Source organism: Stenella coeruleoalba, assembly GCF_951394435.1.
Source record: "Stenella coeruleoalba genome assembly, chromosome: 4".
Classification (NCBI taxonomy): Eukaryota; Metazoa; Chordata; class Mammalia; order Artiodactyla; family Delphinidae; genus Stenella; species Stenella coeruleoalba.
The window spans coordinates 64,020,914-64,048,181 of record NC_137149.1 but is presented as its reverse complement, the minus strand read 5'-3'; the positions used below and the strand labels follow the sequence as shown (position 1 = coordinate 64,048,181).

The 27,268-nt window shown below is 41.2% G+C and overlaps 1 pseudogene across 1 annotated transcript; it reads right to left on the bottom strand.

The window, feature by feature from the left end:
* Positions 1-6,491: 6,491 nt before the first annotated feature.
* On the bottom strand, positions 6,492-26,268 carry LOC307185485 (nucleosome assembly protein 1-like 1; annotated as a pseudogene). Its single transcript has 2 exons — positions 26,087-26,268; positions 6,492-7,729 (listed from the first exon to the last, which is right to left on the bottom strand). The product of its transcript is annotated as a nucleosome assembly protein 1-like 1 (transcript).
* Positions 26,269-27,268: the final 1,000 nt, after the last annotated feature.

The window sequence follows — 27,268 nt, the reverse complement described above, 5'->3', positions numbered from 1 at the left end:
GAAAAACATTATCATTCCTAGAAAAAATGTTGTCATTCCAACTTGCTCTCTGAATGTAATATCACCTAAGTGCCTTTGTCACATGTAAAACAGTTCCAGATTTTACTTTAGGTCCCATATAGATGTGAGTGTTTCAAAATATGTACTACATTGGATATTTGTTCATGGTGGGGCATAGGAATTTCTCATTATTTGCTTTGATGGACTGCTGAAAAATACCTGTTCCAAATCAGGATGGTTTGTAGGATGATGTCAAGGAGTTTCCTCATTTTCTTTTGGCTGATTCCAAAATACAGAGGAATTTGCAGCTGCATGGAACATAGAAAAGGGAAGTTAAATAACAGTAATTTGTCAGAGATTGACCATCATTGATTAGAGTAGCCCTGCTCAGTACACAAATTCTCCAGTCTCCTTCCATTTAATTCAGTAAATATATATTCCTTTTCTGTTTGGTTTTGTTTGGGTTTTTTTGGCTGCACCTCGGGGCTTGTGGGATCTTAGTTCCCAACCAGGGACTGAACCCGCCCCCTTGGCACTGAGAGCTTGGAGTCCTAACCACTGGACTGCCAGGGAATTCCCAGTAAATATATATTCCTGTGATTTATGTGGGGGTCTTCAGGGAGCCCAGTAAATAGCATTGGTCTTCTCTGTCTAAATTGAGAATAAAGGGCAAGTGTAAGGTAAATGATGGATCAAGTATCTCCTGAACTGATAAGGACCAACTGGAGGCTATAGCTTATGAGAACCAAACTGATCTGTCACCTGAACAACTCAGTTAAGTAGACTTCCCCACCCTATTCCACAGGCAGCACAGGGCCACACTGGGTCTTGCATGGGGCCATAGGCACTTCTGCCTTTATGGGTCCCTTCTTCCATAAAAAAATATTTAAAGCCATATTTTATGACTGCACTGATATAAATAAAATATATTAATACCATATATTAAAACATTTTCTTGGGCTTCCCTGGTGGCGCAGTGGTTGAGAATCTGCCTGCTAATGCAGGGGACACTGGTTCGAGCCCTGGTCTGGAAGATCCCACATGCCGCGGAGCGGCTAGGCCCATGAGCCATGGCCGCTGAGCCTGCGCGTCCGGAGCCGTGCTCCGCAACGGGTGAGGCCACAATAGTGAGAGGCCCGCGTACCGAAAAAAAAAAAAAAAAAATCAGTAGAGAAAAAGCAACCCTCTCTTAGCAAGCCTGTCCTTACTACTGAAATGGTTACATTCACTTACCATAATTCGATAATCCTGGCCTTTAAGATTGCCCATCTAACTCTTCTTGCTCCAGATTTCAGTTTACCAGAAAACTTTCTGATTATAACTATATGGCCTCCCATATCTTCCTACCAAAAAAGAGTGTATCAAGCAGCTGATAAGCCATACAACCTGCTCTCTGGTTACATTTATCATTGTAAATTAATAAATTAGCATCCTGATTTACATATTATTTGCACAAGAAATTGGTTGGCATGAGAATTCATGAATTTGTTTAATGCATTCATGTAACTGACTTGACCATGTTATTAAACCAGAAAAGTTGAGGTTGAAAATCTGAATCACTGACAGCTTCATCTAAGGTACTAAAACCCTAGAGCGCTCCACCTCCATAGTCAGCAAGTTTTTGTTAGCGGCAGTTCAATTTTCCCATTCTCTAATCAAAACGTCCCTCACACTACTTCTAATAACAGTGTACCCTTAAATTACATGGGGGGGGGGCCTGTGGGGGGAGAAATACTCTGGCAAAAGTTTTCCACAACTACTGCTTCCCTCCAGTTCTATTCAGGGAATTAAGAATACCACCTGCTTTTCTCCATGAATTATAATTAGGGGGAAATTAATTATCATTAGTTAGTTCTGTGTAAAACAAATTATATTCTTTACAAAAGATCATCCACAGGAAATTTTCATTTGGACTTAACTACCTCCATGGCCAGACAAGATGTCATCTTGGATCAAGGTAAGGAAGAACTGGTGACACAACAAAGTTTATAATGGAATATCTCAGTAGTTATAGTCTTTCATTAGACATCTATTGAGAGCCAATGATGTGCTAGTCAGTATGTGCCTAACATAACTGGAGGAGGCAAAGCATTATCTAGCTGTGTGTCCAAGAAGAAAAGGAAACAGATTTTGGTGAATATATATATATATATATATATATATATATTAGTTTCTGACTCAATGACTGGGATTTTTATCCCCACTTTCACAGGAAATGAGGCACGGAGAGTAAGTAACTTTCCTAAGATCGTATCTAGAAATCATGATATAATCATGATGCAATCATGACTGAAACCCAAACCTGTTCAGTTCATTAAACATTTACTGAGTCCTTACTCTACAGCAGGCCCTGTGATGGGCATTGAGGGTGCAGCCATGGCCTTCCTTTGAAGAACTCCATCAGCTTCCTGCCAGCGGGCCAGTAAACCTACCTACATGGCCACTCATGCTTTCTGCCACCCTTCCTGGTTCCATGGGAGCAGCATAACTTCTCCTCCTAACTAAGGCTACTTATTCCCTGTGCTCTAGATCTCACCCCTCACCTTTATTTATTTATTTATAATTTTAATTTATTTTTTCTTTTGGCTACATTGCAAGGCTTGCGGGATCTTAGTTCCCAGACCAGGGATTGAACCCGTGCCCCCTGCAGTGGAAGCAAGGAGTCCTGGGTAGTCCCAGGAGACAATTTTTGCAAATCATATATCTGATAAGGGACTTGTAGCTAGAATGTACAAAGAACTATTGCAACTCAATAATAAAAGACAACCCAATTTAAAAATGGGCAAAGGATCTGAGCAGACACTTCTCCAAAGATGGCCAATGAGCATATGAAAGGGTTCAACAACATTAACTATCAGGGGCATTGTACGTTTCTGATGCTCTGACATTTTGGGACCTTGCTGACCTGAAGCTCCTGCCCCTCCCCTGCCGGGGTTAGCCAATTTTTATAGACAGTAAAACGACTTGCCTGGAGGCATGCCTTTCATAGACAAACCAACCAATCTACAGCCCAAATCCTCAATCACATTCTTTATCAAACTCTTATACTGCAGGCTACTATTTCCCTATCTTACTCCCCCCGGCCAGGTACCAGATAGCTAGGAGCAGTCCCTTTGCCCCATGGTTTATGGAAATTATTCAACCTAGCCAATCCTAAACCGTACTCAGCCTCACTTGTGGTTACCACAGAAATCACAATAAAATTCTTACCCACATTCCCCTCCCCTCCTGACTGAACTTGGTGGTTTCCTCTGCCATGGCATGGCGTGCCACCTCCTCTTGGGATCTCTGAGCATAACAGCTGTCTTTTCAATGGCAATCTGATCTGTTGACCTTGTCATACCTGAATAATAACAAAATCTATTATTTTATTTTATTTTTTTGTCCGCAGCATGCAGCATGTGGGATCCCGGGCTCCCCAACCAGGGATCAAACTCGTTCCCCCTGCAGTGGAAGCACGGAGCCTTAACCACTGGACCACCATGGAAGTCCCAAAATCTACATTTTAAGACAAAAATGCAAATTAAAAACAAAATGAAATGCCTTGTCACACTCTGTAGGATGGCTGTTATCAAAAAGATGGACAACAACATGTATTGGCAAAGATGTGAAGAAACTGGAACCCTCATATGTTGCTAGTAGGAATGTAAAATGGTGCAAATGAATGGAAAACAGCCTGGAAGTTCCTCAAAAATCTAAACATATAGTTATCACATGACCCAGAAATTCCATTCCTAGGTATATACCCAAGAGAAATGAAAACATGTCCACACAAAATCTTGTACATGAATGTTCACAGCAACATTATTCACAATAGCCAAAGAGTAGAAACAACCCAAATGTCTATCAATTAATAGATAGATAAAATGTGTATATCCATGCAATGGAATATTATTCATCCATAAAAAGGAATGAAAAATTGGGAGTTCCCTAGTGGTCTAGTGGTTAGGACTTGGTACTTTCACTGCTGTGGCCCAGGTTCAGTCTCTGGTCAGGGAACTGAGATCCTGCAAGCCGCACAGCAAGGCCAAAAGATAAGTAAATAAAATGTTTGTTAAAACAAAAAAAGAATGAACTATTGATATATACTGCAACATAGATGAAACTTGAAAACATAATTTCAAGAAACCAGTCACAAAGTACCACATTTCCACTTACATGAAAGGCCCAGAATAGGTAAATGTATAGAGAGAAAAAGTAGATTAGTGGTTGCCTAGGGACAGGGAGGATGAGTAACAACTAAAGGTTTCTTTTTGGGGTAATGAAAATGTTCTAAAACTGATTGTAGAGATAACCGCACAATTCTGTGAATATACTAAAAGCCATTGAGTTGAACACTTTAAATGGGTGATTTGTATGGTTTATGAATTATATTTCAATAAAGCTTTAAAAAAGAGAACTTTTGGGAATTCCCTGGCAGTCCAGTGGTTAGGACTCTACGCTTGCACTGCAGGGGGCATGGGTTCAATCCCTGGTCAGGGAACTAAGATCCTGCTAGCCACACAGTGTGACCAAAAAATTAAAAAATGAAAACAAATGTAAATTTAAAAATAAATAAAAAAGAAAGCTTTTCAATGGCTTACCACTGCCCTAAAAATAAAAACTAAATCACTAAGATTAATAGGGAAATAAGGAATCTGGTTCCAGCTAATTTTTCCACTGTCATCATTCACCAGTCCTCTCTTCATCAGTCATTACCCTCATCTTTTACTCTAATTCTAGCCATGCTGATTTTTTTTTTTTTTTTTTTTTTTTTTTTTGCGGTAAGCGGGCCTCTCACTGTTGTGGCCTCTCCCGTTGTTGCGGAGCACAGGCTCCGGACGCGCAGGCTCAGCGGCCATGGCTCACGGGCCCAGCCGCTCCGCGGCATGTGGGATCTTCCCGGACCGGGGCACGAACCTGTGTCCCCTGCATCGGCAGGCAGACTCTCAACCACTGCACCACCAGGGAAGCCCCATGCTGAATTTTTTTTTCCTTGAATATGTTTGATGGTTTTAAAATATGTCTACAAGATCTTTGGCACTCCTACTTTCAAAAAGTTGAAGTGTAATTCTCTCCCCTTTCAATATGGGCTAGACTTAGTGACTCACTTCTAATGAGTAGAATGTGGTAACCTGATGTTGCATGACTTCTAAGACTAGGTCATTAGGCATTGTGACCTCCTTGCTCTCTCTTAGGGAAGTTGTCATATTTCAAAGATACTCAAGTAGCCCTATGGATAGACTCATGTGGTAGTGAAACAGGAAGGAAGTGGGTAGGACACAACCTTTGAAAGAACGACATAGCCTGAGGACATGACATAAACTGATTAGAACCAAAAGGGTCCAATATGGCGGACAAGTCGACTTCCAGTAGACCTTGAGCCTCAGTATACGCTCATTGTACTATATTAGCATGCTAAATGACACACTGGCAGGTGCCATGACAGTTCCAAGACCGACCATAAGGATCAAAAAGTGGGTGGTGGGGTTTCCCTGGTGGCGCAGTGGTTGAGAGTCCGCCTGCCGATGCAGGGGACAGGGGTTTGTGCCCCGGTCCGGGAGGATGCCACATGCCGCGGAGCGGCTGGGCCCGTGAGCCATGGCCACTGAGCCTGCGCGTCCGGAGCCTGTGCTCCGCAACGGGAGAGGCCACAACAGTGAGAGGCCCGCGTACCGCAAAAAAAAAAAGTGGGTGATGGCCCAATTCCTGGAAATCCCAGCCTCTTCCTGGAATAGCTAGAATACTCCTTCCACTCATTAGCCTGTGAAATTACCCATCCCTATAAAAACTGACAACCCCATACCCTGGTGCTGCTCTTGCATTCTGAGATGGCCCACACTCTGTCTGTGGAGTGTGTTTCTCTCTAAATAAATCCACATCTCACCTATCACTTTATGTCTCACTGAATTCTTTCTGCAATGAGACATCAAGAACCTGAGCTCCATTAAGTCCTGAAACCAGGTGTGTGATCTCAGTTAGAAGACCTTGGGTTTTGGCCATGTTCGAGTCCCAGACTCTTGGATTATGGCCGGGGTGAAGTCCTGGCATGTGGGTTCAAGTCCCAATCTGAGGTGCACGGTTTCAGTAGGGAACTGAGGCCTCCTGCCAACAACCATGAGAATGAGCCATTTTGGAAGCAGATCCTCCAGCCAGATTTATTAAGCATCCAGATGACTGCAGCCCCAGCCAATATCTTGATGGTAACCTCATGAGAGACCCTGAGCCACAACTACCCAATTAAGTCACTTCCAAATTCCTGACTACAGGGCCTTTCCTGTTGGTCCAGTGGTTAAGACTCTGCACTTCCACTCTTCCCTGGTCAGGGAACTAAGATCCTGCATGCTGCACGGTGCGGCCAAAAATTAAAAAAAAAAAAAAGAAAGTAAAGAAAAAGAAAAAAAAATTCCTGTCCACAGAAACTGTGAGATCATTTTTTTTAATTTGATATTTTTATTTTAAGCTACAAAAACAAGCAAACAAACAACAACAAAAAACTTGAAATAGGCTTTTCAAGTTATGTAAATTCCTCCTTTCCAAGGAAGCTGAAGTTAGATCAGTGCAAGTTACCCTCAAGGACACATACATCCTGCTTCACGGCTGCTTTCTCTCTGTTGGGTTTTGATCCTTCTTTGAGTCATAGTCTGGATCATTTTCCTCATCTCCTTCTTCTTCCCCTTTCTCATCCTCTTCTTAACCTTCTTCATCATAATCATCATCATCTTCTTTAGTAACTTCTCCAGTAAAGTATACACTGATCTTGGGATTATACATTCATGTAAAAAGTGATGACTTCCAAGGTCTGCAGCAAGGATAGCTTCAGCAGCAGCAACCAGATCTCCACTCTCAGGACCTTCAGGAGGTGCAAAAATATTAAAGAGTATTAGAAACTGTTTTGTTCACAGTACAAACTGCCCCAAGTCCCTTGTTTCTGCTTCTTAATGATTTTCAAAGTGACAATTCTTTCCTTTTTTCCAATCTATGTGGACCTTGTACAAGCCTTAATTTCTGGTCCTTCAAAAGAAAAAGGAACAGAATCATCTGGTTCTGACTTATACTATGTGTCTTTGTCAACAGTTCACTTGTAAAATATTCACTGGGTTCAAAGTGAAACTCTAAGACAAAACTCATAGGCCGGTCTGCATCTAAGGACTTCACTTTCATATCTTTCAAGTGCTTCAGAATATGTTTATCATGTTCCTGAAACATATCACTGAGCAAGTCAACATTCTTAAAAATGGTCAACCAAAATTCAGGAATTCCCTTGGGGTCTGCTTTTTCTTTATCTTTTTTCTCATCTTCAATCTTGGCCTTTTCTTTCAGTTCTTCCAAAATTTCATTTTCCTCATCTGGTTTCCATTCACATTCTTCTTATGTAGGTTCATAAGTGATCTCAAATCACTTATCAAATAGAGGCTGATAGAGAACAGTATATTTTCCTTCAAGGTCATGAACTTCCTCATAGAATTTGGCTTCTATCTATGCACATTTAACTTGAAGGATTTTCAGAGCGTTCACTTGTCTTTTAACTACCCTAGGCAAGTTTTCAATGTATCCTGTTGGTGTTTCTACCAGACCATCAGATCTTTCTTGAAGGGCTGCAAGAATCTGAGGATTTTGCAACACCTGAACAGTCAGCTGACCTGCTTTGATTTTTGATTCTTCACCAGTTTCTTCTTCTTCTACTTCTTCAACATCAACCAAACCTTGATCAAGTTCAGACTGCTCTTTCTTGTCAATGTCTGTGTTACTGTAAGAACTCCAAATATCGGTGGCTAGCACAGGGAGCCAGGTGGCCGGAGCTGCACAGGTAGTGAATCAGGGTGGCAGCCAGGGTGGGGGGCAGGGGTGGGAGCAGAAGGTGGCACCATGAGCAGATGATGCTAAAAAAGCAAATATTTGTTTCTTAAGCCACTAGACGTTGGGGCTTAAAAAAGAGATAACTTATATAATATGACATGCTACATGTCACCCTCAAGCCAAACATCTTAAGATATTTACCTCACTAATCCTCAGTCATCCTTAAAGATGTTCCCCAGTCATCCTTATCCTTATCAGCTTCAAGATCATTTTTTCCAGGCTTCTTTAACTACTGATTAGGTCCCTCTGCTACTTGCTACCATAGCAAATATCCATTAGTTGCATCATCTGTACACCCCTATAGACTCTTAAGTTCAATGAGGTCCCATATAGGATCTGTCTTGTCAACGTCGTGTCCTTAGCACCTGCCACGGTGCCTGACATATGGTAAACTATAAATAAATACTTGGAGAATGAATAGGTAAATGAGTGCATGATTGAATTGGGAGATATAAGGAGATAATAAATATGTAATGAGATAAAGAACCCATGTGTGGGACTTCCCTGGTGGTGCAGTGGTCAAGAATCCGCCTGCCAATGCAGGGGACATGGGTTCAAACCCTGGTCCGGGAAGATCCCACATGCCGCGGAGCAACTAAGCCCGTGTACCACAACTACTGAAGCCTGCACGCCTAGAGCCCGTGCTCCGCAACAAGAGAAGCCACCGCAATGAGAAGCCCACGCACCGCAACGAAGAGCAGCCCCCGCTTGCCGCAACTAGAGAAAGCCCGTGCGCAGCAACGAACACCCAACACAGCCAAAAGATTAAAAATAAAATAACAAACAAACGAACCCATGTGTGCAGAGGCTGCTATGAGAGCACAGAGGGATGGCATTTAATTCAATCTTCACTCCCTTACGGTGTGACTTTTTGGCAAGTTACTAATATCTCTATCTCTCACTGTCTCTAAGGGTCATTTTCCTTATGCATAAAATTAGGATAAGAGTTCCTGCCTCATAGGGTTGTTACATCCATAAGCTAATACCTAGTAGAAAAAATGATAATAACACCTGGGGATTTAGAGAAGAGCTCCATGAGAAATGATTGCCTGGGTAGTATTAAAGCGTGAGTAAAAATTAGGCAAAAAGGTGGGAAAATCTAGGCAGACAGAAAAGCAGAAACAAAGTTTCAGAGGTTAGAGGTAGCAAAGCGCATGCAGAAAACTTCACACAATTCGTATCCCTAGAGTATAAAGTGCAGGAAAGGGAAGTGGCAGATGGTGAGACTAGAGATAGGGAGGTAGGGATAGCAACATGGAAGGCTTCTTATGTTATATTACACTTCTGGAATTTATTCTGAAAAACAAATTAGGACCATTGAATGGGAGTGAGTTGGTCATATTTGCACATATTATTCTGATTAGCTTAAAAATCAGTAATCTTCACACCCACTGAAATGGCTATAATTAAAAAGATGGACAATAATACGTGTTGGCAAAGATGCAGAGAAATTGGAACCATCATACATTGCCGTTGAAAATGAACAATAGTGCCGCTGATTTGGAATTCCTATTTTCTGTTTTTCTGATAGTGGCCATCCTAATGGGTGTGAGGTGATATCTCATTGTGCTTTTGATATGTACTTTCCTGATTACTAGAGATGTTGAGAATCTTTTCATATGTGTGTCACTTATTTGTATATCACCTTTGGAGAAATGTCTATTCAAATCCTCTGCTTATTTTTTTTTTTTTTTTCGGTACTGGAGCCTCTCACTGTTGTGGCCTCTCCTGTTGCGGAGCACAGGCTCCGGACGCGCAGGCTCAGCGGCCATGGCTCACGGGCCCAGCCGCTCCACGGCATGTGGGATCTTCCCTGACCAGGGCACGAACCCATGTCCCCTGCATCGGCAGGCGGACTCTCAACCACTACGCCACCAGGGAAGCCCCCTCTGCTCATTTTTTAATCAAGTTATTTGATTTTTTATTGTTAAGTTGTAGGAGTTTTTAAATATATTCTGGATATTAACCCCTTGTCAGATATATGAGTTACAAATATTATCTCCATTTAGAAGGTTATCTTTTTACTCCATTGGCTGTGCTCTTTAATGCACAAAAGTTTTAGTTTGAAGTAGTCCCATTTTTCTATTTTTGCCTTTGTTGCCTTTGCTTTTGATGTCATATCCAAGAGACCACTCATTGCCAAGTCCAATATCATGAAAACTTTAACACTTTCTTAAATACCAAGAATGCTCTCCAGGGAATTCCCTGGGGGTCCAGTGGTTAGGACTTGGCGCTTTCATTGCAGTGGCCCGGGTTCAATCTCTGGTCAGGGAAATAAGATCCTGCAAGCCACGCAGTGTGGCCAAAAAAAAAAAAAAAAAATGCTCTCCAGATCCAGATTTTTCTGTTTACCTGTGATGAAAGCCAAGTTTTTTCTTTCCAATCCATCGCCAGCAAATACTTTTGTAAAATACAATAAAAATTAATTACTAGAAAGTGACTTTAAAAAGAAGAAAGACCTCAAAAATGCAAGCTGACATTTCTATTATTAAATGCAACAAACATAAATTATTCTCTCAAATTGCTATAAAAGTTTCTAAATGTTTGTTCTCAATTTCCATGATTATCTGGACACAGACAGGTAATACTAGTTCAGGAACTAAGTCTAGTCCACGGTGCACACTCTGAGACTTTGAGTAGCACTCCTCTAGATCTTCCTCAAGGGTGTGGTATGGCAAGTAAGGTGAGGTAACCACTGTGTCTTTATGTAGCCATGGTGCCTCTATGGCTTATAGACAGAGCATCCCAAAATAGTTAAGATTTCCTATAAACACACAAGGACTGAGAATGCCTTCAACATGACTGATCTTCACTGTGACAATGCACAGTGGTCTAAAAGACTCCTCTGCATCACTACAGTTAGGTAAAACAAGAACTGAAAAGAATAAAAAAATTCACTCTCACTGTATCATAGTCCCCATAGAAGCTCAAACACCTGCCTCCTCCATTTCCCACTTAGTCAACCAAAAATCCTGCAATTAGCAAGGGAGGATCCTTTCCTGACACCGCCCGTGTGTATAAGTGGGTGTAGAAATACTTGAAGAATTTTTACTTCTTTTACTTTATCTCAAGGTTTGTAGGAGAAAAATCAACACCAGAAGAACTTAGGGGAAATGCTTCTGATTCCATTGATGTCACATCATCTTAGTAAGAAAAGCTGCGGAACTCATTATTATGGCAGTGCCACACCTGTCCTTTTTGCAACATGCATCAATAGAGCTCTGGCATCTCAAATATACTGGGAGGAAGTCGCTTTGACCCAATCCTATACAGTATTTCCTAGAAAGAGACCAACTCTTGCTATGAACAGAAGAGAGGGCTCAGAAATACCTATAACACACTCTTTAAAAAGGCAAACTGATTGGAAGGGTGACTGTGAAATTTGTCCTGAAGCTGTAAGTTTGCACAATAAGTAGGCTACTTTTACTTAGATTGTATGTTTATTTGTAGTGGTTTACGGGGGGGGGGGGGGGGGGGGGTGGCGGGGGGGTGAGGGTAGCTAATGAAGAATGCGATACCCCTCTAGGGCCAGGATTAAGGTAGAGCAAGTAAGTCACTCAACTAGGGGGCAAAATTTAAGGGGTGCCCCAAAAGCTCAGTAATCAAGATAAATAATATTTAATACAATATTTTTAAAAATAAAAATTGGTGCAGAAAGCCTCAAAAAAACAGAATATCAAAATTTTAAAGATAGGATCAGTATTGCTGATTTTCTCTTTGGTCTCAGGCTTCTTCGGCATAGCTAGGCATATCACTGCTTGGCACTGCCATTGAACAAGTACATGCAGAAAGAACTGCTTTCAGAAAACTGCTGGTTTTGATTTTTGGTTTTTTTATTTTCAATAAAGTCTGGATTGTCATGATCAAAGCAAATGCTTGGAAGTCACCTCCACAATTCCCAGGATTAAGATGGCTGATCACTGAAATTTCTAACCTCTTCTTTTGAAAATCTCCTCCAGGGAATTCTCTGGCGGTCCAGTGGTTAGGACTCCGCACTTTCACTGCCAAGGGCCCGGGGTTCAATCCCTGGTCGGGGAACTAAGATCCGCACGGTGCAGCACCCCCCAAAAAAGTGAGAACGAGAAACAGAAACACAAACCCCATCTTCAATAAAACTAGGAAATATTTGTACCCCCAGACCCCAACATATGAAGACAAAAAGCAGGTGGGGGAATGGTTAGCAGAACTTTCTTGGAGAATACCCTCGAGAAGCAAGACTACCTAGGGAAGGATTGAAGCCTGCAGTACCCTGGAAGGCAGTGGTAGGAATAGGGCATTGAAAGCGATGAGTGGGGTCTGAAAAGACTAAAAAAGCAGTTAGCACTCCAAGCCCCACTCCCATCAGTCAGCCAACCACCCCTCCCCCACTCCCACAGTACTTTATCTGGGGGGAGGCTTCCTGGGGAGCAACAGGCAGGAAGAGGGCAGGAGTGAGGATTTAAGGAAAATGAAAGTCTGCCTACTGAACTGAGGTTCCTCAGTCCCCTTACCTCACCCTGTGCTACAGTGCCAATGGCCAGGCTTATCCTTCCCCGCAGATTACAGGCTCTTTCTCTTGATAAACTAAATTGCTACAGAGAAAATACCTACACGTACTGACATTTGGGGGACCACATTCACACCCACACCCACAAGCTGGCTGACTACCTCTTTAATCTAAAAATAAGCCCACAAGCTGACAAGAACTGCCCACTCACACAGAGCTTCCAATCAGCTTTGCAGCGATTCATTTGAAAATCTGAACAAACATTCAAGGATCACCAGATCTTTGAGGAAAGTTTCCAACAGTAAAGACAGAGATCAAAACAAATAAACTGGAGGGGGAAAAGAAGAACTCAGAGGAAACAGATAATGCAGACGGTAGATTAACATTAAATTAACATTCTCAGGGAGATAAGATTTTATATCCCTTAAATAAGACTGAAATTCTCTCAGGAAGGAAGGAAAGAAAGGGGGAGAGGGAGGGAAATGAAAGGGAGGAGGGAGAAACATTAGAGAACATTAGGTGCTTTTGGACATTAAAAATGAGGGTGGAGTAAAAAAGATAAGAAAATTAGGGCTTCCCTGGTGGCGCAGTGGTTGAGAGTCCGCCTGCTGATGCAGGGGATACAGGTTCGTGCCCCGGTCCGGGAAGATCCCACATGCCGCGGAGCGGCTAGACCCGTGAGTCATGATCGCTGAGCCTGCGCGTCCGGAGCCTGTGCTCCGCAATGGGAGAGGTCACAATAGTGAGAGGCCCGCGTACCGCAAAAAAAAAAAAAAAAAAAGACCACATACAAAAGGTTGGGAGTTAAAATAGTATTAAGTTTCTCAACAACATTGGATGCTAGAAGACAATGGATCATTGTCCTTAAAATTCAGAATTAGAAAACGACATTCAATTTAGATATATTTAGACATGCATAGTATCAAAACGTTTATCTTCTTTTTATCCCTCGTCAGGATGCTATTGGAGGATGCACTTCAGCAAAATAAGAGAGTAAACCAAGAAGGAGTAGGTCATCAGATCCAGGACCCTGGATAGTCCAAGGATGACTACTGTGTGATAGGTCTGGAAAGAAATCAGTACAGATCCAAGCCTGAGGACAGACATCTCTAGGAGGGAGGTCTACATGGGGAGGAAGTGGCAATGAAAAGGGTGAAAAATGGGATTCGCAGGCATTTTACAGAAGGAGAATGTGGGAGAAAGTTCTTTGAACCTAGTCAGAGGTTCAAAGAAAACTAAACAGAGGAAAAAAAAAAAAAGGGTAGGGTGAGGGTGGTTAATGTCATTATTCTACACTTCTAGGCTAAGTAGTAAACAACATAAATACATGCTAGTGGTATTGAAAACTGAAAAATTAAGGAGGAATCCCATATTTTCCTAAATACAGAAAAACTTCTTGGCATAAAGTTATGCTTTATAGTAATCAGTTATAAAATCAAATATTGAAAGCAATCTAAATGTCCAACAAGTAGGGAATGGTTAAATAAATTGTGACATCACTTCATGGAATTTAAATCAATAACATTGCAGTCATTTCTCCACACCAAGGATTCACTATAGAACCTGCCTTGAGAGCAGCTTGTTAAATTGACAGGAGGACTGAGAAGAGAATGAGAGTTGCTTGCGTGTTACTGTTGTGGGAAACTAAAACTAAATGCCTGCAGAAAGATCAATCAATCAAGTAAATGCCCAAACAGGCAACCTCAGAGCTCCCACGTTGTTAGTATTTAGTATTGTAGATAGGAAGTAGGAAACAAGAGGTAGATGTTTTGGTAAACCTGTATCTGATGGCTTTGGGAAGGAGGACACAAGGGTTAGTAATAGCATGATCTCAAAGTGGTACCACCTGGAAAGAGACGAGACGGATGGTGGGGGCAATGTCGACCTACCTCAAGAGTGAACTGATTCACTGCGTAATAGGAAACCAGTGGGGAAAGATCTCAGATACAGTCAAGAACAGAGGACTCACATTCCCTTTTTCCTAGGACCAGATCCTCAGCAGATCAAAAAAGCCACCTTCTACCCCAGCAGCACCAGGCATGAAGCCCTGGCTGTTCCTGAACAGGGCCAGTGAGGCAAGGAGGCAGGGACCCTTGGGGAAACCTGCTGGTGACTCCAAGCCCCAGAGGGGCTGCCAGAACTCTGAGCCTTATGCAATAGGGCTGTTAGATGGCTTCAACAGAAGTGCCCTTTAGGGGTTGAAAAACTGATCAACTTTGGCTATACATTACCCACCCCCACCCCTAACCCCAGAAACAAGACAAATAAAAACACGCTATGAGAGTACAAGAGTCTATATTACATTTTCTTGTCTTAGTTAAGACTATTTTGAAATAGAAACTTCAGCCAAAGAAGCAAATTCACTGTAAGGATACAGGGGAATCTCTTGAACCCATGGGTTTGAAACATAGCCAGGGAACTAAGAATGGAAAACTATCACACACAAAATCAAATGTCCTCTTAGTCTCTGGTCTGTCTGTCTGTCTCCTACTCTCTCTCCCTCTTCATCCCTTTCTCCTTCCCTACCTTTCTCCATCTCTACCTCTTCCTCCCTGTCTTTCTTCTCTATCCCTTTCCCCCTTCCCCTCAAGGACTCTCCCTCTGTTTTCTCCTTGGGTGGGTCTCATTCTTTTCCCTCTCCACCTACTGGCAAACCTTGAGAGGTAGTTTTGTCTCCTGTTCAAACTGCTTTTACTTAAGAGAAATGTTCTCCTTCCCCACTTCCTACCCCATTTTACTGAATAAAATTCTCTGTGGTTTATAATATCAACTACTTTTGACTACTATTTTGAACTCGCTGGCTCAATTGTCCTTCTCTGGCACCAGTCTGGCAAAAATCCCAGGCCTCGATCAATCCGATGGTTCATACTATCCGTATGTGTACCTGTGCTGCTGTGAACACTTGGAAAAAAGCATAATGTGCAAATTGGTATGATTGGCACCACAATGAATTCATGGTCTCCAATCTCCACTGGGCTCTTACAACACTGTCCAGGAATTCTTTGACTCCCATATCCTGTTCACACACCCATTCTTCATAGATCTTCCTTACTCTTATCACATCTCCAATCCTACTGCCTCTCTCTCACTAGTACCAAGTTTCCTCATCTCTTACTGTAGAAAGAAAAGGCAACTGGTAATAATAGTAGAAGATTATTAGAAATAATAATAGAAGAGAACTCTGTTAACCTTTATCAGCGAATCATTCTTTGATTTTTTTTTCCCGTTAACAAGACAGGCATCTCTTCCCTTACCTGAGGCTAATCCCTTTACAGTGTTCCTTCAACATCCTCAGGGATTATCCCTCTTTTACATATTACTTGCAGAAGGCTCACCCTCACTAAGTTACAGTGCATCTATCCGGGGGTTTTTTGTAATTAACAATGGTTTAATTTTATAAGATTACAAACCTGTTCTTATAGATATTTCACATAGAATAAATTGTCCAACAATATGCCCCAATTTTTGTTCAAAAAAATAACTTCACCATACCAACCTTAAAATGAGTATTTACTTTCGGAGAAATAAAATCAGTGAGCATAAGTATCTTTTGCTATACTAGGAGACAGGTTATTTCCACAAATAGGGCTGCAGTGATCATCTTGGTTCATTTCATTTTTTTTAACTTTATTTATTTTAATTAATTTATTTGGCTGCACTGGGCCTTAGTTGCGGCACATGGGATCTTTAGTGGCAGCATGTGGGATCTAGTTCCCTGAGCAGGGACCGAACCTGGGCCCCCTGCACTGGGAGCACGGAGTCTTAGCCACTGTACCACCAGGGAAGTTCCCTGTTCATTTCATTTGATGAAATATCATCTGTGCATATCATTCAATTCTCAACTCATTCCATCAACTAAATTTTTTTTTTTTTGCAGTACACGGGCCTCTCACTGCCGTGGCCTCTCCCGTTGCGGAGCACAGGCTCCGGACGCGCAGGCTCAGCGTCCATGGCTCACGGGCCCAGCTGCTCCGCGGCATGTGGGATCTTCCCGGACCGGGGCGCGAACCCGTGCCCCCTACATTGGCAGGCAGATTCTTACCCACTGCACCACCAGGGAAGTCCCTGCAATAGCCTCTTAATTTCTCCCTTTTCATTCACTCTTGCTTTACCTCAGTATATTTATACCATCTTCTTATGATATAAATCTAGTTTTATATAACTTTCCAAGTTCTCCCATACCTTTGAGCCTTTGCATATGCCACTTTCTGTGTCTGGAATGCTCTCTCCTTTCTCTTTGCATGGCTAACTTCTACTCATTCATCAAGCCTCAATTTAAATATCATTTTCTCTGGAATATCTTCACTAATCATTCTCAAACCAGGCTTATAGTCCTCTTTATTTTTTCTTCATAGACCCTCTTACAATTATAATCTAAATATTTTATTTGGATAATTATTTGTTTAATATCCATCTCCCCACTATGTGTCTTGCTCACTGTTACATTGCAAACCATCAGCACAATGCTTGGAGCTTGGAGCATGGTAAATAAATATTTGTAGAAAAAAAATATTTTTAAGTGAATATTTAAGTAGTTAAATGAATAAACATTTGAACGAAGCACATCAAGAATCAAAAATATTGGGCTTCCCTGGTGGCACAGTGGTTGAGAGTCCACCTGCCGATGCAGGGGACACGGCTTCATGCCCCGGTCCGGGAAGATCCCACATGCCGTGGAGCGGCTGGGCCCGTGAGCCATGGCCGCTGAGCCTGCGCGTCCGGAGCCTGTGCTCCGCAACGGGAGAGGCCACAACAGTGAGAGGCCCGCGTAACGCAAAAAAAAAAAAAGAATCAAAAATATTTATCTCATTAATTCACTCATCACTCTCTGAGACTCATTCTACGTGAACAGTACTAAATAAGGCAAAGCTTTATATATAACCATCTTTATTGCAGTCTTATTTATAAAAATATAATATACAGATGATCTGAATATCCAACAAAAGGAAACATATGCATACTAAAATGAGGTAATTTCTTCTCGAATCTAGCTGATCGTCAGACTCCCCTGAGCAACTTTCATAAAAATAGAGATTTCTGGGTTTCACTGGACCTACAAAATTAAGCTCTCTTTGAGTGGACACAGGGAAAAAAAATTCCTTAGTTTCCTCTGATGATTAGCCAGGTTTTGGAACCACTGGGTTTAATGGGAAGAATAGAAGTAGGGCTAACCTTGTTGCTTATCAGCTCTGAAACCAAAGGCAAGTAAATTTTCAGACTTCTCTGAGGCTCAGTTTCCTCATCTGTAAAATACCAATCCCTGGGGTTGGTGAGGAGTAAATAAAATTGGTGTCTGTAAAGTACTTGACAGGTACATTAAGTAATTGTTATTATTGTTAAGGTACATTGGCACTATAGAATATTATACAGCTACTAAAATAACCTCTCTGAAAAAAATTCTTGTTCTCCTATGTATGTCAGTCAAAGTCCTGGAAGAAAGGACCTGGTACACTGAAACTGCGTATTTTGAGGGGATTTAACAAAGGGATTATTTACAAAAGGTTTAGGGAAACCAATAAGGATTATTGCAGAGCTTTGGGTCTGTCAACAGCTGTTACCAATCCTAGGCCAGAAGGGAAGATCCCAGAAAGGGTAGGTATGAGAGAGACAGCCTCTGATAGGAGATGGAACCTTCCATAAAGGAACACAGCCAACCCACAGCAATCCCTCAAAGAGGGAGGGGAAAATAAATACTCTTATGTGGTATTGGGTTAATCCATACAGAAGAACGCAATAGAACTTATTGATGGAGTCCTTACTGGTCAGCTTCTGGGGACACAAAGCAGAATGGAGAAGGGAGAGAAGTTGATCTGGACTAAAGCAGGGTACGAATCATATACACAAGTATTTCAACAGTATAAAAATATCCGTAGCAATTAGATTTAAGTAAATACATAAACATTTTATTATTGTTTTTTTGGGGGAAGTGGGACTATAGATTACTTTTCCTACTCTTTCTAATTGTTTGAATCTTCTAAAGTTTCAACCATAAATAGTAATAGTTAAGAATTATCGAGCACTTATTGTTGTATATAGTATGTGTATTAATACATTTCATCTTTGCCGCAACCCTGTAAGGTAGGTACTATTACTATCTTCATTTTACAGATGAAGAAATTTCAACTGGAGAGGATAAGTGACTTATCCAAAGTTACAGAGCCACAGGAAGTAAACTATGGAGCCATGATTTAAATATAGACATTCTCCTCTGGGGTCCATGCATTTAAAAGCTCTACTATGTTATTTACATTCATAGTAGATAACAAGAAAGACTTTTAGGACTTCCCTGGTGGCGCAGTGGTTCAGAATCTGCTTGCTAATGCAGGGGACACGGGTTCGAGCCCTGGTCCTGGAAGATTCCACATGCTGCAGAACAACTAAGCCACAGCTACTGAGCTCGCGTGCCACACTATTGAAGCCTGCACGCCTAGAGCCTGTGCTCCACAACAAGAGAAGCCACCGCAATGAGAAGCCCGCGCACTGCAAGGAAGAGTAGCCCCCGCTCACCGCAACTAAAGAAAGCCCGCGCGCAGCAGTGAAGACCCAATACAGCCAAAAATAAATAAATAAACAAATAAATTCATTTAAAAAAAAGACTTTTACAAAGAAAAAAATGAATAAGCTTGAATTTGTTTTAAAGAAAAACATTTTTACAGTACATTTTCCTGGTATTCAATTAATATTAAATATATATAATATACATAATATTTGTATAATAAACATAGTAATGTATAAAAATATTTATACCCTTGTTGCCTCCTGGATGAGGCCACCTAGAATAAAGACTACATTTTCCAAATCCCCATGTAACTAGGTGTGGTCATGGCTAAACTCTGGGCAATGAGAAGTAAGCCCAGAAGTTAAGTGTGCAGCATCCAGAAAGTGTCTTTGAAGGGAGAGGGTAAGCACTTCTCTCCTTTATTCTTTCTGTTGGCTGGAATGAGGACATAATGACTGGAAGTTAAGCAGCCATCTTGGATGATGAGGCAAAAAACACATCTTAAGTCTGAGTAAGTAGCAAGATAAGAAGAATTTGTGAAGCCTTTACCAGCCTTGGAATACTCATCTCCAGACTTTTTTTTACATAAGAGAAAAATGAACTTCTCTTTTCTGTAAGCCATTGTTTATTTGGAGTGTCTGTCAGTCACAGCTGAACCTAATCCTAATCAATACTTTTACTTACCTTCCTTTCATCTTCTTTCTGCATATTTGTTTCCATTCTTCCCTGCCATGTGCCAGACACATCTACTTTTCTCTTCCTCTCCGTCACTTTTCCTGTCCTGATTCCAATAAATGTTTATTGAGCAATGCTATCTACTAGATTCAGAAGAACAAAATGCAGATGATTCTGGCTCTACCACTTAGGCATTCATGGTCTAATTAGGGGCGACTTGTAAGTAGGTGCAATATGGTGCAAAAAATACCATAAGGCGGTATGTACAAAGGACATGGAGAGAACTTTGAAACTCAACTCATGCGTAAGCTTTCCTGTTTATCCATAAATCTGTATATCCTAAACAAAAATCTTTTATCTTCTTTCTTTGTATCAGCTGTCTTTCTCCTTCTCTAGTATGTTAAATGTTATAGTGGTGACATAACAAGACTGGTATGAGATGTGTATAACTAGGTCCTTGGGCCTGTTCTTTTCCTTTTGGACCCAAAAACCTTAAAAAGGAGGTGGATGTGAAATTGATGTTTGTAGATGTCAAGAGGCCTTAAAATATTGCGGGATGATAGAAAACCTGCAAATGTGAAATGTTAAAATGTGGGTCAATTGGTAGGTTCAGAATCTTCTATTGTTTTTTAATTGTTTTTTGTCTGTGAGTGCCATGCATATAACATTAGGTACTCAGAGGACTAAAAGATTAAATAGAACACTATCTGTGCTCTCATGGAGTATATGTGCTTAATGGATTACAGTAGAACATAGGGTAAGGACCAAAATAGAATTTTAAAATGCTCCTTGTTTCTCCAGGGCAAGATGAACTACCTGACTCCTGAGCCATGAACTACCTGGTGAGAGAATTGTAAACCAGAAACATCTTGACTCCTGAGACTACGATTAAGAAATGTCACAGAGGGCTTCCCTGGTGGCGCAGTGGTTGAGAGTCCGCCTGCCGATGCAGGGGACACGGGTTCGTGTCCCGGTCCGGGAAGATCCCACATGCCACGGAGCAGCTGGGCCCGTGAGTCATGGCCGCTGAGCCTACGCGTCCGGAGCCTGTGCTCCGCAACGGGAGAGGCCACAACAGCGAGAGGCCCGCGTACCGCAAAAAGAAAAAAAAGAAATGTCACAAGATGATGATTAACCCCAGCTTCTTTGTTCTTCCCCTTTAAGAAACCCCTAGGACTTCCCTGGTGGCGCAGTGGTTAAGAATCGGCCTGCCAATGCAGGGGACACAGGTTCGAGCCCTGGTCCAGGAAGATACCACGTGCCGCAGAGCAACTAAGCCCGTGCGCCACAATGACTGAGTCTGCGCTCTAGAGCCCGCGAGCCACAATTACTGAAGCCCACGTGCCACAACTACTGAAGCCCGCACGCCTAGAGCCTGTGCTCCGCAAGAGAAGGCCACGCATTGCAACAAAGAGTAGCCCCCTCTCGATGCAACCAGAGGAAACCTGCGCGCAGCAACAAAGACCCAACGCAGCCAAAAATAAATAAATTTATACATTAAAAAAAGAAACCCCTAACTCAGAGACAAGCTGGAGTTTGATCTGAGGCTGTCTCCCACTCCCCTTGCTTGTCGCCCTGCAATAGAACCTTAGTTTGTTGCAAAAAAAAGAAGAAAAAAGTGCTCCTTGAACAGATGACGGCACAATTAATTTTGGTTTTTGAAATTTTTACTTATATATTTATAAAAAATTTAAGTATTTCTTGGTGTGTAGAGATTATAAGAGCATGAGCATCAAAATCCGCTGTGAAGTTTTATTTGATTATGAAATATTACAAACATAAAGTACAAATATAAAGAACACCTGTGTACCTCCTACTCAGCTTAAGAAATAAAATATTAAAACCCTCTCGGGACTTCCCTGGTGGTCCAGTGGGTAAGACTCTGTGCTCCCAATGCAGGGGGCCCAGGTTCGATCCCGGGTCAGGGAATTAGATCCCACATGCTGCAACTAAGAGTCTGCATGTCACAAGTAAAAGATCCCACATGCCACAACTAAGACCCAGCACAGCCTAAATAAATAAATAAATATTTAAAAATAAAAAGTAAAACCCCCTGAGTGCTCTTCCCTATTCTTAGTCCCTCTCACTCTACAAAAGGCAGCCTCTGTTCTGAAATGATTATCATTGCCATGTACATCTTTATATTTTTATAACATGTGTATATGTCTCTAAAGAATAATTGTCATTGCTTTAAGTTGTAAATGATTTATATAAATAAAATCATTTTCTTGTATTTTTCTACAACTTGTTTTTTTGCTTTTTATTACGTTTTTGAGATTTATTCAAGTTGGTTCATGTAGCTATACTTCACCCCACTTACCTGTATTTTTTAAAATCCTAGCAACCCCAAACTAAGTTATAGTGATAGAAATCAGAAGGATGGTTGCCTCTGATAGGCTGGAGCAGATTAGACTGGACACAAGGGAATATGAGGATGATGGAAATGTCTTATATCTTGTTTTGGGTGGTAGTTACTGGGTTTATATAGTTGTCAAATTCACTGAACTGAACACTAAGATCTGTGCGTTTCATTGTAAGCAAATTTTATCTCCACAAAAACATTAAAAACAATCGAGCAAAAACAATTTTAAAAAACCTTTAGCCTTGGGGATTATAATTCAGTAGGTCTGTGGTGGGGACCACCATGTGTATTTTCTTTATAAAGTTCTAGGTATAATTCTGAAGGGCACCCCCAGTTGTGGACAACTGCCCTAGAATGCCACAAAACTGGGGTAGGAATTAGGAAGAAGAGTCATCTGTCAAAGACCTAGAAACCTCTCATGGTATTTTTCTGTCCTTCCTAAACCCATTATAGTAAAGATGGAGTTGCATATTTTATAAGAGTAGAGATAACAGTGTTTGACATTGAATCAAGCACTGATGGCATCTAGGCCTGACTGCAAGAAAGCTAATATGTTTACAACTTAGTAATGGACATCTTAATTGGATTTAATTCTTTCTCACATATTGGTGAAGGCACAACCAGGAGCATATCTCTGTCTTGCACATCTAGGAGGTATGCTTCCCCAAATGACCTAATCTCCCTCCCACCACTTTCTTTATCTTTTACCTTTGTTCTCCTATCTTAAGTTCTTTTCACAATCAAGTCAAGGAAAGTTCACTTTCAGCGTATGATTTGATTTTTTATTTTTAAATTCTTTAAAAAATTTTTTTAAATTTTGTTTATTTATTTTTGTCTGTGTCGTGTCTTCGCTGCCGTGCGCGCGCTTTCTCTAGTTGCAGTGAGCAGGGGCTACTCTTCGTTGCGGTGTGCGGGCTTCTCATTGCGGTGGCTTCTCTTGTTGCGGATCACGGGCTCTAGGCGCGCAGGCTCAGTAGTTGTGGTGCATGGGCTCAGTTGCTCCGCGGCATGTGGGATCCTCCCGGACCAGGGATAAAACCTGTGTCCCCTGCATTGACAGGCGGATTCTTAACCACTGCGCCACCAGGGAAGCCCACGATTTGATTTTTTTTTAATCTGATTTGTCAATGACATTTTGAGAAGCTGTTTTGTGTAGAGCACCGTTTTAAAGATGATGGGTCTGCCTCCAATAAGTTCAGGGAGAGGTACCTGCCTAATGATGCCTATTGGAGGATTTTTTTTTTTTGAGTATTTTTAACCATATTTCTGATGGATACACACATGCATATTTCTGATGGTTACAAAAGCATGCACATATGTATATGCCACTGTATTTTTAATTTTTCTTCCAGTTTTATTGAGATATAATTGATGTACAGCATTGTATAAATTTAAGGTGTACAGCACAATGATTTGACTTACATATTACCACAATTAATTTAGTAAATATCCATCATTTCATATTGATACAAAATTAAAGAAATAGAAGAAAAAATTTTTTTCCTTCTGATGAGAATCCTTAGGATTTACTCTCTTAACAACTTTCATATATAATATACAGCAGTGTTAATTATATTTATCGTGATGTACATTATGTTGTAAGGATTTTTAAAAATTCAACCTAAGGGCTTCCCTGGTGGCACAGTGGTTGAGAGTCCGCCTGCCAATGCAGGGGACACGGGTTCATGCCCCGGTCCGGGAAGATCCCACATGCCACGGAGCAGCTGGGCCCGTGAGCCATGACCGCTGAGCCTGCGCGTCCGGAACCTGTGCTCCGCAACGGGAGAGGCCACAACAGTGAGAGGCCCGCGTACCGAAAAAAAAAAAAAAAATTCAACCTAAGTTGGATGTACTCTCTTCCTGGAGAGGACCCTAGTGTGGCATTCCTTATGTGCATTTCAGCACAGTGTCCTGGCCAGTGGTCTTGTGCCTCCTATCTCCCATGACCTCACTTCATTATTGAAAACCCTTGTCAAATTTCAGCTCTCCCATACTAGGTGAATGTGAAGATTCTCACTTTCCTCAAAAACAGCTGCCAAAGAACAATTGATGAAATTGGAGTCTATTTATATTTCTATTGTAGAAAACAAACTTTTTTTCTCATTAAGAAAGCAATGCATGCTTGCATCAATTAGGAGTGTATAATTGCAAACAGCATAACACAAATTTGGTAACTTAATTAAAAAAGAATTTATCAGAACTGTATCAGAGTTGTTCATAGAATCAAAGGAAGAACTGAAGACATGGGTATCTGAAAAGATAGCAGCAAGGGCAGCCCCCAGAACCTGGAACCAAATGACCAATCCTTTCAAGGGCTGCCTTTCAACAAATATTCACTGAACTCCAGCTACACACCTGGCACCACCCTGGGTCCAATACAATCAAACACGATGCTTGTCCTTCAGGAGAGGAAAAGGAGGAGAGTCAAGCAAGGCTTTACCAAAGAAGAAACGCTTGAAACAGGTCTTAAATTAGAGTTTGCTGGGTGGATCAGGGAGAAAACAGCATGGATAAATGTACAAAGATACCAAAAAATGATGAATGGCATATAGGGGAGGGACAGTAGTTAGGGAGACAGGGAAGGATACTGGAGGACTCTATGTCCAGTCCCCAAAACTGAAGGGGAATTCTGTGGGGTATGGAGGTTGGGGGTCAGGAGAAGGGGGAGGACCTCAGTCTTGATTGTACCTGGACAGTAATGACTGATGGAAATGTCTCTATCTGAAGCTTCAGTTACACCCAAATCACATAAGAATGTAAATTTAAAGTCAGAGGAAGTTGGCCTGAGAATAGCTGGGTGGTGTAATGCCTCCAAACAGGTCAAAAGACCCAGAAGTCTGATATAAACTTGGTGAACAAGAATCAAAGAATAAAAAAACCTGGACAACAAGAACAAGAATGTTCTGAGTGAACACCAGAGACAGGAGCTTAATGCTCACAGATAGACCATGTGTGAGTGAACCAGCTCTGTTTTAGAGCTAGGGATGTTGCAGACATCGTTATGTCATGAAACACTTAGATTTAATCATAGGTGATTAGGAAGAAGAGAGGGGAAATGGAGATGCTCACCATTATTTTGAGTATTTACTAATGCTAGGCATTGTGCTAGGAATTTTGCACACATTATATAATTTAACCTTCAAAATAATCTTATGAGATAGATACTATTATTTATCTCTCTTTTGTAGGGGAGGAAACTAAAAGACAGAATTGCTAAGTAGCTAGCAAGCTATGGAACCAGGGTTTGCTGGCTCTTTCTGACTTACCATGATATGACTTTATTTATTTATTTATTTTTAAAAAAATTTATTTGGTTGTGCTGGTGTTAGTTGCGGCAGGCGGGCCTCCTTAGTTGCAGCACACGAGCTCCTTAGTTGTGGCATGCAAACTCTTAGTTGCAGCATGCAAGTGGGATCTAGTTCACTGACCAGGGAAGTCCCACCATGATGTGACTTTAATCAGGAAAAGAACATAATCAGTTTGGAAATTTAGAAAGATCTGTCTGGGGGACTTCCTTGGTGGTCCAGTGGGTAAGACTCTGCACTCCCAATGCAGGGGGCCCAGATTCCATCCCGCATGTATGCCACAACTAAGAAGTTCACATGCCGCAACTAAAAAAAGATCCCTCATGTCACACCTAAGACCCAGCATAGCCTAAATAAATAAATATATTTTTTTAAAAAAGAAAGATCTCTCTGGTGACAGCGTGAAAGGAATTCAAGAGAGTAAGTGTATGGCAGTGGCAAGGAGGTAAGCAGAGCCAGTATGAATGATGAGTGAAGGCAGGGAGACTAATTAGGAGACTGTTGTGATGTTCTGGAAAAGATATGTTTAGGATCTAAGCCAGGGTGATTGCAGAAGGGATTGAAAAATAGAGTACAAATTAGAAGAAGGAAGAAAAAGGGAATAGAGTTATCAGAACTTGGTGACCTCAATCTTAGCTCTGGGGACATGCCATGGAAGGGGGACTAGCTCTGTGCTCAGTTGTGTGTAAGGAACCAAGTGTTGGGAATCAGAGTCTGTGGCGATTTGGGCCAACTATTATGAGTGAAAGAGACATCTCATTTTGTTGCCAACCCTCATACATACAGAGTCATACAGGAAATGCACACGGAGGTTGTGGGGAACAGCTATTGAGGTTGTGGGAGGAGAACTAAGGGTGACACGTCCTTGGGCACAGGTCCAGATAAACACTATGCTGAGCCTCCAGTGTCTTCCTGCTTACCCACGGTAGAGGTTACAGAGGTAGTTATGGCAGTGGTAGCAGACCCTTAGCTTCAAGAGTGGGTATTTGAGCTTTAGCCCCGCAGGTTTCATTGGAAATTCAGTGGTCAGGATCCCTCCATGGCTGACCAAGCAACCCATAAAGAGCAAATGGAACAGGCTCTCTGGTTTCTTTGAGGCCATTGTTCTTAGGCCTGAGTAAACCTCTGGGGATATTGGATGTATCATGAGTAAAGAAACTCTTGGAAGAAAATAAACTGTCTCTTAACCACTAAATGGAAGTTCCAGTATTCAATTAAAATACTGGAAAAAAAAATGTGTCCAGTGCAGTGGAGCATCAATAAAAGGTTATATTCTAGGCAGAGACAACAGCATGCACAAAGTTCAGGGTTCAGGGTTCAGGGTTCAGCACGTACTGATTTGAAACTAATTACACTAATGATATTCTGCTACTTACACAAGCACGTTGCTCCTCCTCTTCTATTGTTTATCCTAGTCAATGAATGAAGTTAAAATTGGAGGAGTGACAACAGAAAAAAAATTAAAAACTTAAGAGAGGTTATCATTTGAGGTCTTGTAAGACATGTTAAAATGTCTTTGTTCACTGTCATCCATTGATTCTGGAAAATTCTGAGCTCTTTGAATACTCTATTTCATTCTATTCTCTGCTTCTGAACCAGATTTTTTAAAAAAGGATTTAAAAAATATATATATTCTAAATACAAGTTCTCTCTTGAATAAATGTTTTCCAAATATTTTCTCTCAGTGTGGCTTGTCTTTCATTTTCTTAACAGTGTTTTTCAAAGAGCAATCTTTTTAATTTTTATTAAGTTCAATTTTATAATTTTTTTTTCTTTTATAGGTTGTGCTTTTTATGTCCTATGTAAGAAATCTTTTCCCAAGCCAACTTTTCTTTTGGAAAAACTTAGGTTTAGGTCTATGTTCCATTTCAAGTTAATTTTTTTTTTTTTTATGATATGAGGTAAGGATGAAGCTTTATTTTTTGCTTATGGATACCCAACAGTTCCAGCACCAGTTGTTGAAAAGACTGTCATTTTCTATTGAATTACCGTGGAATACTGACCATATACATGTTGGTCTATTCCTGAACTGTTGAATCTGTTCTATTGATCTGTACATCTATCCTTATGGTAATATCACGCCCTCTTGATTACAGTAGCTT